General features: G+C 39.6%; 1 long non-coding RNA gene across 4 annotated transcripts in view; it reads left to right on the plus strand.

Annotated features, from left to right (window-relative positions):
- LOC140527140 (uncharacterized) overlaps window positions 1-13,939 on the plus strand; it is a 166,156-nt gene that overhangs the window by 60,449 nt on the left and 91,768 nt on the right. For all 4 annotated transcript variants that reach the window (XR_011974690.1, XR_011974693.1, XR_011974691.1 and 1 more), the window contains exon 3: window positions 8,984-9,048. This is a non-coding gene — a long non-coding RNA (uncharacterized lncRNA). The remainder of the gene's footprint in view (window positions 1-8,983; window positions 9,049-13,939) is intronic.

The following is a 13,939-nucleotide window of genomic DNA, read 5'->3' on the forward strand; positions in this document are numbered from 1 at the left end:
CTCCTCACCTCTACCTTCCTGGTTTCCCTGGCTTCCTTCAAGTTGCATTTAGTTTAGAAACCTTTTCAGTCCTTCTTAATCTTAGTGCCTTGTCTCTGAGACTGATTATAATTTATTTTGTATAAATATAACTTGTTTGTACATAGTTGCTGTGTGTTGTTTCCCCAAATGGACTGTAAGCCCCTTGAAAGTAGGGACATTTTTTGGAGGAGGTTGGGGTACTTCCTTTGTATCCTTAGCACTTAGCACAATGTCTAGACCAGGGCTGGGGAACCTGCAGTCTCATGGCCACACATGTCCTTCTGCGTCCTCAACTTCAGCCATTTGACTGAACCCAAACTTCAAGTCAAGGGACCACATTTGAAGACCTAGAGGACCACATAGGTGGCCTCGAGGCCACAGGGTCTCCACACCCCTGGTCTAGATGGACAAGGGTAAAGAGAGTTCAAAGGAGGCTATGGTCAAGGAAGATGAAGACTGAGAGAAAAAATCCTTTCAGTTCAGCAATTAGGAGGTCACTGGTGACCTTAGAAAGAAGACTATCCCTAGGTATCTAGGAAAGAAGCCAGATTACAAAGAGTTGAGTTGTGAATGAGTGGTAAAGAATCTGAGACACTGGAGACGCATTTATTTTTTGTGAGTTTGTCAATGAGAAAGAAAAGAATATAGGTTGAGCACAAAGATAGATTGAGTAGAAGTTAGGAAAGACTATTTTTTTTTAAAGAATGAGGACATCTGACCATAGTTTAGGCACAGAGGAAGGAGCCAGTAAAATAAGGAGAAATCAAAGATGGAAGAAAGAACAAATGATTGATGGAGGAAGACCCTGGAGGAAGGTGAGAGTAGGGATTTGGGGGAAATGAAGACACAAATGGAGTGATTAGTCCTAAAAGGGAAAAGAAGAGCACTCCACCCAGCAGAGATGCCACATAGCAGGGAACAGGTTCAGGGAGAGACAGGACTGGAAATCTGTGTTCTTACAGCGACTGTGCTGTTCACTGCCTCTCCATGTATGTGCTGTGGCAGCATGAATGCCCCCACTTATGTTCCCAGCTTCTCCCCTCCCTATTAATGGTATATGGATTTGTGGGAGAATGTTCTGTGTTTATTGTCCTATGTTTATTGAGTTTTCTCACTATGTTGTTTCATTAATTGCTTTTGCTTTGAACTAATTGTTCCCTCTGGCTGACTAAAGATAAAATAAACATGCTGGTGAGGGCTCCTGAGTTATGGTTTTGAATGGATCATAGGAGCCTTGATTTAGACCCGAAAAGGATTAAGGAGGTCTAGCCCCCCTCACTATAGAGATGAAGGAAGTGGGGACCAGAGAGATGTAGCAGTTTGCCCATGTTCATACAAGTAGCTTGGGGCAAGGATAGAATTTGAACATAGGTCACTGATTCTAAATCTGGTGCTTTCTGTACCGAATGAATCTGTAGCTTGAGAAAGTTGTTTTAAGGACTGTACATTGGAGAGGGGAATAACCCCAGGCTAGGTTGCAGAGTGGACCAGAGATGATAACTGACATTTATATAGATCTTTAAAATTTCTGAGTAATTCATTATCCAGGTACATTATTTCATCTGACTGTCATGTCAGTACCATTGGGCAGAGTTTTCAGTATTATGATGCTGCTTTTACTGATGAAGACCAAGGCTCAGAAAAGTTAATTGATTGGCTTGGGGGTCACACTACAAGTGTCAGAGTCAGGATTTGCACTCATCTCTCTCCTACTTTCAAATGGAATACTCTTTCTATCACCTCAAGGTGGCCAACAAGCACTAAAGGCCCAGAGAAGGCTAAATAGCATCCTTGGCAAATGTGCTGCCCTAGTATAGGAATGGACATCCATGATTCAAAGTTTCCCGTTAATTCTTTTCCAAGGTGCCCTCTTCCTGTTCTTGAGGAGAAATATGAGCATGGTTCAGTGTCACAGAATGATTCAGTCCTTGGCGTCCTTCCCAAGGCTTCCAGCCATAATGCGAAAGACAGACTGAGCTCACCCACTCCTTTCCTGTAGGCTGTGATCCACATGGACCTCCATTTGACTTGGAGGTGAAAGGCTATAGAGCACATTACCAGTCCCCTGACTCACGCAGAACTCGTCTGTTTTGTTTTGTCTTTAGCTCTGACGTTGTGACAGGTATTCATGCTGAGTGAATTTGTTGGTAAAGGAGATCGTAGTCAAAATGGAGTTGGAAGGAATCCTGCAGAAAGGGCAGTAAATCCTTTGTGATTCCCCTAGACTCACTCACTAGCCAGTGCTCTGTTCTCAAGCACCTTTACCAAAGTCCTGTAAATCAGACGCCATACGATGTGCTTGAGTTCACTCCACATAGTGCCTGGTCTCCATGCTCATCATGTCAGAAGAAGCTGTATCTGGGGCCAATCAGGCTCAGCAAAAATTCTCTCCTTGTTTTCACTTTCCCAGAGGAGAGAAAAGGATCACTTGACTCCAACTTCATGTTCCCTACAAGAAAGATGGTTTTATTTTATTACTAGAAAAGTAAAAGATAGGGAGATACATTTTTTCCCTTTAAAATAAGATTTAGTAAGTATCATTTAAAGAAATAGGTTATTTGATAGATAAACAGATTGATGAAAGAAAATGTAGGCCCCTAAGAAAAGTCCTACAATTGGACTCATTTCACCGTGGGTGTGGATTTCAGCCTGCATAATGGCATGCCTCATTTAAGGCAGCGCATACCGCCTGGGAGGTATGACCTTTTGGGCTTTGGAGCCTGTGTTCCCTGGGCATGTGGGCTAAAACAGCCACCTCTAACATGCTAATGCCTGAGTGACTCAGCGGGTTGCCCTCCAGGGATCTGTGAGCCAGACTGTGTGGCCTGCTTCCTGTGCAAAGGGCAGACAGGGAACACTGGAGAATGAGTTGCAGAGATCAGTAATGAGTCTGCACTAAGACAGCCACCCCTTTCCCCAATCATCTACCTACCCCAAACTCATTCCTTTGAATCTCTTCTCTTTTTCTTGGCTTCATGAAGGGGGGCAGGGCGAGGAGAAAGAGGAGAAAAAGAAGAGGAGGAGGCGAAGGGTGGGGATATAGAGTGTTTTTTCTCTCCATTTCTTCTGGAAACATATAATTTACTGTCTTTTTGTGTTAGCTTCCCAGTACTGACTTCTCTACCCCCTCTGGCCTCTACTGTTCATTCTTCAAGAGAATGGAGGGAGAGAGTCAGGTTGTCTTATTCCAAATAACTTTGGTCACTTAAAAAAATTATAAGTATCTAAAGGACACAGTGAGGTCTAGTGAAAGAAACTTGGGATCTGGAGCCAGAAGACTTGGGTTCACATTCCACTTAAATTTTCTAGATTCTAGAATCAAGACCACAATCTCAGGTGACATGATTCTTTTCCTTTGTGTAATTTTTACAAGGGGTGTGGGAAGAGTCATTTGGATTCAGAGGATCTGGGTTTGAATCCTGACCCTGCCACTTAAAGTTTCTGTAATATTGGCTAAATCACTTAGACTCCTCAGTTTCCTCATCTGTAAAATGAGAGGGAGGAGTAGATGATTGTTGAGTTCCCTCTAACTCAAGATCAAGATCAAATCATGATTTCTCCACAGCTGCCCACTGAATAAGTTACCTAAAGTTTAAGCTGGGGTGAGGTGGAGGTGGAGTGGGTTGGATTGCTTAGGAGGATAGTAATAGTGGGCAAAATGAATGTGAATAAGAAAGAGCAATTTTCCTGCCTCCTAATTCTTTTTGGAGGTTCCCTATCTTTAGGGGAAGGAACAAGCATTTATTAAATGCTGCCAACTGCCAGACATTGTGCTAAATGTTTTACAAATAGTTCATTAGGTCCTCAAAACAACCCTGGGCAGTGAGTGCTATCATTATTTCCATTTTGCCATTGAGAGAACTGAGGCAGATGGGAGTTAGGTGACTTGCTTAAGACCACAAAGTTATTAAGGTCCTGAGGTGAGATTTAGCCCTGAACTCAGCTCTTGTTGACTCCAGGGTAATCATTCTATCTACTCTGCCAACTAGCTACGACATCTGCCTTTCATATTTTATCTTTTAAAATTAAATGTTTTTTTCCAATAAAAAACTTTTTTTTTGTTTTTTCTCATCCCTCCTCCCTACATTCGGTGGGGTGGGTGGAGTGGAATCCATCTAACAAATAGGCATACTAACTTACTATCATATCTCAATGTTTGCTGATTGGAGAATGGTGCTATTTTGCAAATGGAAGATAAATTTCATAGATTGGAAGGAGGAAGGGGATAGGCATTTATATAGTGCCTACTATATACCAGTTACTGTGCTAAATGGTTTACATCACCTGATTCTCACAACAACCTTGTAAAGTAGGTGCTGGTATTATCCCCATTTTACAATCAAGAACCGAAGGCAGACAAAAGTTAAGTGACTTACCCAGGTCACTAAGCTAGTAAGTGCTTGAGGCTGGATTTGAATTCAGGTCTTCCTGATTCTAAGACCAGGACTCTGTCTATTATATTAGGAAGGATTGCTACCTGGTCCTGTCATTATCATGGATAGTATTCAATCAGATCCTATATATTTGCATGGGCATCACTTTCTGCATCCCTCTTATTTGGTTTTCTCCTCCACTGATTTGCAACTCAAATGAGCAAAGGTTCTAAAATCTTTGTAATAGAAATTTGGGGAATGTTCTTGTAATTAACCTGTAGCTCATCATTAAAAAAAAATGCTGCTTAAAGACAGATTGTATAGCTCTTTGGGAACATAGTTTTGCTTAACATTTTTTTTTAAATAGTGTGAGAGCTGGGACAGTTAGGTGGTGCAGTGGACAGAGCACTAGCTCTGAAATCAAGAGGACCTCAGTTCACATATGACCTCAAACACTTATTAACTGGGTGACTCTGGGTCAGTCAGACCCCAATTGCCTCTAAAGAAAGAAAGAAAATAACGTGACAACTAAGAAAAAAAAGGAGGTAAATTGTCTCTCCGACACAAAATGCTTTATATGATTTGACTGAAATGGAAGGAATAGCTAAATTTCAAATAACTATACTTGTGAAAACACTGAAGTTGAATTTCTGGGTAACTTCATCACTGGACTCTATGAGTCTCCTGAGGCTAGTCATTTATTTGAGGTTAACTTGAGGCACTGATTCTTCAGTTGTAATAGTAAGTTGATTTGTGACATAGCAGCAGGTTAGAGAAATATTATATAAAGCAGGGCACTAAGGATCATAAGATGTGCCTCATGGCACAGTGGCAAAGGATTAAAGAGTTGTAGCAACCCCTTGGGGAGCTATTTCTCCAACTTAGCCCTCACAGATTTGTAGGTTGGGTCTGGGAGGAAAGGGTGGCTACTTCAATTTAAGAGTACTTTCTGGGTCTGCATTCCTAAAAGTATAGTGTCCGAGCCCCGACTAGTGTGCTAATTTTTATTAGTCTATCAGTAGATAATGGTGATATATCTAAAATTTATATAAATTTAAAAATTTAACACTATATAGTGTTTGAAGTTTTGCAAAGTGCTTTGTACGTATTATTTCATTTGATTGTTATAACAGCTCTGTCAGAGAAGTACTACTATTATCTTTATTTTGAAGATGAGGAAACAGATTTAGGAGGTTAAGTGACTTGTCCAGGTTTACAAATTTAGTAAGTATCTGAGGCAGAATTGAAATTTAGGTCTTTTTAACTCAAAATTCTATCCGCTAGCTTGTTTAATTAATACAAAAAAACTCCTTCACTAAGATAGCATAATAGTAGCTACAAAATATTTTCTCCCAAAGACTTGGATCGGGGGCATCATCCCACAAAAGCACATGGTTTCTGTGTGAAAAGTGGCCACAGTCAATGTACACTGATAGTGAGACACATACATGGGGAATATATATGGTGAAGATGATTCAGGCCTTCAGCACGGTAGGGCTACAATATCCTTTCATATTGCTTTAGCCTTGGTGCAGAGCCTCTGCCTGATCAACGGCTCATTGGGGTCACCTTGGTCACCTTCTCCATACAGTTGAGTTCAGCTATCAGGGTTATCCCCTGACTCCATAGCTGGCTCTCCTAACTACTGCCAGAGGTCAGGTTCCTTGAAGCTGCTTCCTGCCCCTCTACTCTCTCTGTTACTAAGAGTCTCTCTCTGCTCTCTCCTAGATGTGTCTGGTTAGAAGAGGAGGAAGTGAGAAAGTCTCCTCCCTCCCCTCTCCCCTGTTATCACTTTCCTTTTTTTTGTCTTGGTGGACGTATTGGGGCCATATTGTTGAGTACCTTGAATGTTGTCTGATTGCTTCTCAGGATTGGCAGGCTTCTATTTTAAGGGGTGTGGCCAATTTTTGGCTAGCCTGGGGAAAACTGCCCCTCTAATTTCATCAGGAAGAATGCCATACTTAACAGAGGATAGAGTTTTACTTGCACATCATTTTAGTGCATTAACACCCTGCCTCTGTTGTTTGCCTCTTCCTTGCTGTGACTGTATTATTTGAGCTTTAGGGTGGTAGAAAATAATTTCTTTTCCTCACCAACACAATATGCTTTCATTGCTATTTCATTGATATTACTATTTTATCTTCATTTGGATTGAATTTGTGATTTTAATGGTGTAAGGAAGACCTGATGAGAAAACTATTTTTTCCCTCCCAGTGCAGATAGAAACTGCATTTACTTATGTTCTTAAAACATTGTTTGGGGGTAATGAGAAATTAAATGACTTTGTCTGGGTCACATAGTCAGTATTTTTCAGAGGAGAGATTTTAACCTGTCTCCTAGTCTCTGAGATCAGCTCTCTATGCACCATACCACACTGCCTCATAGTTATTAATTAAGACATAATCTTTTAAAAGACTCTACTCTTTGAACCCTCAGAGTCTAGTAAAGTGCCTATGTTTGCCATTGTACTAGATAAAAGTGGGACAGTCTATACCAAACAACTTTCTTGTTCATTATATGATCTGGAATGAAGAGTTAAGGGTAGCAGCCTAAATTGGTAAAATTTTGTATTACAGAGAAAAAAAAATAAGTATATTTCTATTTGTGTTTAAGAATCTACATTGTCATCTTTGATATTTCAAGTGGAGGTCTTTGGGGGGAGCCCACTTTGCTAATAGATGAAGATTCACAATTACAGCATTGATCTCCCTTGCAAACATATTTACATTATTTTCATAGTAAACTCTTTCCTCCACCCACTGATAGTTCAAAGAGAAGTTGGCCAATTTTTGTATAAATTATTATTTTTATAATTACTTTTGAATCTGAATTCATGAGGTTTTACCATACTTGGAGATAGTCAATATTCAAATTGAACCCTTAGCCATGGAAATAAATGCTATACACAGGAGTGACTCATTTAAAAGTAGTCCAATTTAAAACTACATTTCAAAAATGAACCACTCTGTTCCCTTATTTTAAAATGAGTCCAATTTTAATAAAGGGTTTTGTATGCTGAGGATTAGAGATTTCTAGATAAAATCTTAGGTATTTCCTAAACTTAATTTCACTGCAAAAATAAGCATATCTGCAGCAGAGTGTTTTCTTGTCTTGTAGGCCCTTAGCAATTCAGGGATTGCTTAGGCAGTCTTTATGCTTACAAAGAGAAATATTGCTTTTAAGGACCTGGTAGAAGTCATATCCTTTCCCCTTCCCTCATGGAAATTAAGCTCCAAAATTAGATGAGGAATGCAAAGCAGCCCCAGGACCTGAGGAGTGGGGTGATCCTTGGGGGTTTAGCTGGTGGATCACCATGATTAACAGATGCAAGGGAGCTTTCTTTATCTGAATCAACTTGAGGTGTCCCCAGTGTCCATCCTTATTGAACATCCCTCTCTATGACTAAGAAAATCTCCTTTTTACAACTAGTGCACAACTTAGAAGTATCTCATTTTGTTCCATTATCAAATTTAAACTACCAGGGAACTGATTTGAATCAGACCTAACCCAGAACAAGAAGTCTCATAATAATTGAGTGGAGGTCTATTGCTGGGATGCAAAGAGGCTTTGAGGAAGCATCAGAGGGACTATTCAATTTTGAAATGATTGGGCTCTTTTAAAAAATACTTTTTAGGGGAGGCCATGTGGCTAAACTGGAGATGACCAAGACAGCATGGAGGAAGAAGCAGAAGACAGTAAGGAAAGGGTACAAGGGAATCATCTGTCAACCCTATATACCACACACAGACACAGACACAGACACACACACACACACACACACACACACACACACACACACACACACACGGGGCTAGGAATTATAGTCAGAGATGTTGCAGACATGATGGCCATGGCAGAAGAAAGGAGGGAGTCCACAGTGGTTGTCGAGAGGTTGCTTGCAGAACATGGTTGATTAAAGAGTCATTTGCATAGCAATAATAATTGACATCACCTGATGCAGTCACCAAATGAGAGTTTAGAGGGGAAAAAGAGGACACAGGAAAGAGTCTATGGGTGTGCTTATTGTTGAGGGGTACGAACTGGATAAGGATCCAGTAAAGGAGACTGAGGGGTGGTTGGATAGGTAGAAGGAAAAGTAGGAAAGAGCAGTGTCATGAAAGCCCAGAGAGGAGAGAGTATCCAGGGAGACAAGATAGTCAATAGTGCTAAAAAGCTATAGAGAATTGAGAAAAGATCAATTAGATCATTAATAATTTTGATAGGAACAGTTTCAGTTGAACGATGAGGTTGGAAGCCAGATAGAGTGCTTAGAAGAAAGTAAGTAGAGGAACTGAGTGTAGATAGCTTTTTCAGGAGTTTAGCTGAGAAGGAGAAGAAAGATGTAGAATAGTAGATGGAGAGGGTTGTAGGGTCTAGTGAGGGTTTTATAAAGAATTGACTTGAGTGTGATTGTAAGCTTCAGGAAGAAAGCACACACCTGCTTCACTTTTGTCTTTGTCTTTCTAACACCTAGCACAGTGCCTGTATACAACAGGCACTTAATAATGTCTTATTGGTTGATGGATTAATGATTTCTGTCATGTTGAAATATCTTCTTGGGTGTGCCTCATTCCTCTGTTATCTTGCAGATTGTCACCGATTGTGAGCTCAAGCTGGTCCTGAGGATCTAATCATCAAGTATTTACTGACCCAGGTAAGTGGTCTTCACTTCTTGCTGTCTTTGTCCTAAGTCTCACAGTGCCTGTAATGAGAAACTGTGGAAGCTGATGGTTCATAGCTGGCAACCTCCCAAGTCCTGATCCCCTAATCTCTGTGATTTAGAATCACCATCTGCTAAGGTGATTCCCTGCTCCCTTTCCCCAAACTCTCAGACCTATGAATTTTAGTCCTCTGCTCAAACTCTCTCCTCTTTAGGAATTCTTTTGGAGTGTTAGACCTGTCTTGAACAAACTCCACTTCCTAGATCTCTTGGTCTCACAGTTTCTATCTCCTAGTGTTCACAGAAACCTGTGTCTCTCTGGAAGATCCTGCAGCCTTGACCATACGCTCCACTGCATTGTTCGGTCTTTCTCTCACACCAGATCAGGAAGAGGATGCAGTAGACTCTTTGTTGCCTACTACCATTTCCAGATCTTCCCTCTGCCATCATCACTCAGCAACAATAATTGGCTTTTATATAGCACTTTAAGGTTTGCAAAATACTTTACAGGTTACTGCATTTGATCCTCACAATAACTTTTTGGGCTAAGTGCTATTATTATGTCAGTTTTACTGATGGGGAATCTGAGGCTTAGACAGGTTTAAGTGACTTCCCCTGGGCCACATAGCTAGTATGTCTCTGAGGCAAGAGTGGAACTCAGGTCTTCCTGATATCAAGTCCAGTGCTGTGACCACTGCACCATTTATAACTCCTACTATCTATATCAACCTGTCGTTGTTGTGCTAATATATTGGTCTCTAGGTTACCCTCTCTTCTTTCTAGAGATAAGTACCTAGCTTACTATCTTTCTCTACCTTTATCCCTACCCTCTTTATTTGAGGTCTTCAAGATACACATTGACCTTTAAGAACATTGACCTCTCCACCTTCGATCTTCTCAATTTTTAATCTTCTCATTCCACTTCTGCCACACGTGGGGTGGTCATATCTTACATGTCGCTGTCCACAACTATGCTGACTTCATGATATTTAGCTGAAATCTTCTCCTCTGAGGACAATCACCAATCTTTCTATCTCAACTAATGTCTCACTCCTTGGCTATTCTTTGATGTAACCATGACTTCCAGCCCTTCTGTACCCTCCTTTTGATCACCAATGTTTTGAGGTCACTTTTACCACTTCACTGTCTTGTACTCTTCAACAACACTGTTCTCTTTCACCCTTGCTCTACCATTGCTCTGACAATCTTCAATCATGGGTCACCATCACCTTCTTTGTTCCCATTTCCAGGATGCTGAACACTGTTGGATGAAGTCATGAACCTTTACAGCCTCAATCTGCTATAAATTCATATTATGTAATCTCAGTTGAGTCTTCATGGCTTTATGAAAATCTCTTTTTCTTAAAAAAAGTTTTTACTGATGCCTTCTATTTTTATATGGTAGTCATTTCTTCATAAAAACCCCTTCTCTATCGAGCACTCCTTTGTATTAGTTGTTAGTGCCCTTCCCCCCAACTTGTTTTATATTTACTTGGTATTTATTTTATATTTAATTATCCGAGTATACACTATTCCTCTCCCTTTCTCTCCACTCTCCACAGCAGAACATAAATTCCTTGAGGACAAGAACTGTTTGGTTTTCTTTTTGTATCTCTAGCACCTAGCATAGTGTCTAACACATAGTAGGTGATTAATAGATGCTTGTTGAATGAATAAATGAAGAAATTGAAGAACTGAATAGCCCACTTCTGATACTAACTCTGGGAGTGTCTATACTGTCTTTCAGAAGAAAAACAGGAATGCTGACTTGATGGAGTTAACTTTGCTCTAAAGGGTATATATTAATGCTAATTCAATAAATTTTCTTTGGAACATATATCTTGTGAAGATGCATGTAAATTCAATGAATAATTTTTTAGATGAATGTCTTGTGACACTCTATTGAAGTGACTTATATGTTGCTCTAGTCCTCTTGAAGCTTTTATGTCACAAAAGATGATCCTGCCTTTTTAAAGCTCTGGAGAAAGATAGCCATATTTTATGGTGATTTTTGCTTCCAGACCAAAAGAATGCATCTCCAATTATTTGTTTTTTCAAGTGATAGCCCTAACCTTTTGAGGATGATGTCCTAAAGAATTTTGGGGTTGATGTTAGTGGACAACCACATCATTCCACTAAAGATGCTTTAGTAGCTGTGTGAAAGATTGAGTACTAATTGAGATGGACCATGGTTCTGACATACACAGACGATCTTATGTTATCAAGAAACTTGAACTTTTGGAAAGGAACCATTGGCTAGGTATGGGAGGGAAAGGTAAATTCTAGTGGTATGTTCCTTTTGATCAAATGTACAGTAGAACCTTAGTTTACAAATTTAATTCATTCTGAGATTCTATTCATTATATGATTTGTTTGTATTGCAAAGCAAATTTTTCCCATAGGAAATAATGTAAAGTCAGATGATCGATACCACATCCCCCAAAATATTCATATAAAAATAAATATTTATAATTTTAAGTAAGTTTTTGTCCCCAATGCACCTGAAATTCAATAGCAATGATTAGTATATAATATAAACTGAAAATAAAATAAATTGACCTGCACTTTACCTTTGAGAAGAGTTGTGATTGACGTGAGGGTGATGAGAGGGAGAAGGAGGAGGAAAGGTTATTGCTTGGAAAAAGAATCTCCTTCTGCAAGAACATCGGAGATTTCATCATCGGGAGTGTTCTCTCTTTGGCTATTTTCACTCAAAGTAAGACTAACACTACTGCTTTCACTCATTTTTCATTTTTTATAATCACTTTCATGTTTGACTCACTGATATTTTTTTCTTTACATTCGCTTCTGACTAGGAATCTATCTAATGACACTTGTTTTTGATGTTTTTTTCAGAAGATGTGACATTGCATTATTGTTAAAAATATTTGTGGCTCTCATTGCTATAGCCTTATTTGGGTGACGTTTTTCAACAAAATTTTGATGTTCAAAGTGCAAGACAAATTTTGCAAAAAAAATTTTCCTTGTCCAGCGAAGCATTAATAAACCAGGTTACTCGTAAACTGAGGTTCTACTGTATATACCTTTCATTGTGTGCTGGCAGAAATATAGAGTATATTGGCTGCCATGACAAAAGATATTCCTGATGTCAGGAGCTATTCATCATTAACAAATTTCAAATTTCACAGTTTCATTTGAATTTAGAACGTAGGCCTTTTGCTTCTCTGTGTCCTAGAACTTATGGGTTTATTTTTGGTCTAGAATTGTATGATGGGAGTTGAACTGGAATATATGAATTGCTTGTCTTCTAAATTTCCCTATTTCTATTGAAGGTACCACCGTCCTTCTAAGCTCCCAGGTTCTTGACCTTGGCATTATCCCAGACTATTAACTCTCTCATATCCCACATATTGGATCAATTGTCAAATTTTCCTTCACAATATCTTTCGAGTTCACTCACTTTCCCTGCCAGTGAAGAAATTCTTCACTGATAGAAGCAGAGTGGTTAGTCAGTCATCAAGCATTGATTAAGTATGTTCAGGCACTGTATACCAGGCACTCTGGTAAGTGTAATGGATACAAAGGACCATAAAACAGTCCCTGACCTTAAGAATCTCACATTCTAATGGAGGAAGCAACATTCAAGTCATTGTCTTCTTCTTTCTTCTTTCTTGTTCTTCTACCACTACTACTACCTCTACTATTATTAGTAATGCTACCAACACAGGACAGCTAGATGGTGCAGTGGATAGAGTGCAGGGCCTGAAGTCAGGAAGACTCATCTTCCTGGGTTCAAATCCAGCCTCAGACACTTACCAGCTGTGTGGTCCTGGGCAAGTCACTTAATCATGTTTGCTTCAGTTTCCTCATCTGTAAAATGATCTGGAGAAGGAAATGGCCAACCACTCTAGTATCTTTGCCAAGAAAACCCCAAATGGGGTCATGAAGAGTTGGAAATGACTGAAAAATGACTGAACAACCAAAACACACAACAGCTACGACAACTCCAATTACTGCTACCAATACCACTATCACTACTACCTAGTTAGCTAGCATTTCTTTGGTGCTTTAAGGTTGGTAAATTATGTGGCACTTTAAGATTGACAAAATGCTTTACCAATGTTATCCCATTTTATATTTGGAATAATCCTAGCATAGAGGTGCTATTATTATTTGCATTTACAGAGGAGGAACCTAAGGCCCAAATAGGTTAAGTGATTTACCCAGGGTCATACAACTAGTAAGTCCCTTAGGCAGAATTTGAATTCAGGTGTTCCTAACTCCAAGTCCAATATTCTATCCACTGAAACATCTAGCTACCTATGTACAGTATAAATGGGAGGTAATTCCAGAAAGATTGCCCAATGTACTCTGTATTGATCAGAATAAGGATGCAGGATCCCACACCTTAGAAGGGAACTTGACAATCTGTATCACATCCAGAGTCAGTCAGACTCATGTTGTATGATCAATAGTTGATGAAACTGTTGCTGAAAAGTCTTCAGAGGAATATGATCTCTGCCTGTGAACATTGGAAGGGAACTAAAATCAGACTCTGATTACTTGATTCTAGAGAGAAGAACTAGGATAAGTGGATTGATGTTTCAGGGAGGCAAGTTTAGGTTCAATATAAGGAAAGGCATCTCAACAATTAGAGCGGATTTAACAAAACAGAATAAACTACGAGGCAGTGAGTTTCCTGTCACTGGATATATTCAACAGTGCAGCATAGCAGAGTGAATGGGACTCTAGGCTTGGAGTCAGAAGGACCTGAGTTCCTGCTTCAGATCCTTGCTACATATGTGACATTGGTTAAGTCTCATCTTCTTTTTGTTCTTCAGTTTTCTCTTTTGTAAAATGATAGTGCTGAACTTGAGAGCCTCGAAGGCCCCTTCCAAGTCTAGAACTATGATCCTATGATTAT

Source organism: Notamacropus eugenii, chromosome 2 (assembly GCF_028372415.1).
Source record: "Notamacropus eugenii isolate mMacEug1 chromosome 2, mMacEug1.pri_v2, whole genome shotgun sequence".
Classification (NCBI taxonomy): Eukaryota; Metazoa; Chordata; class Mammalia; order Diprotodontia; family Macropodidae; genus Notamacropus; species Notamacropus eugenii.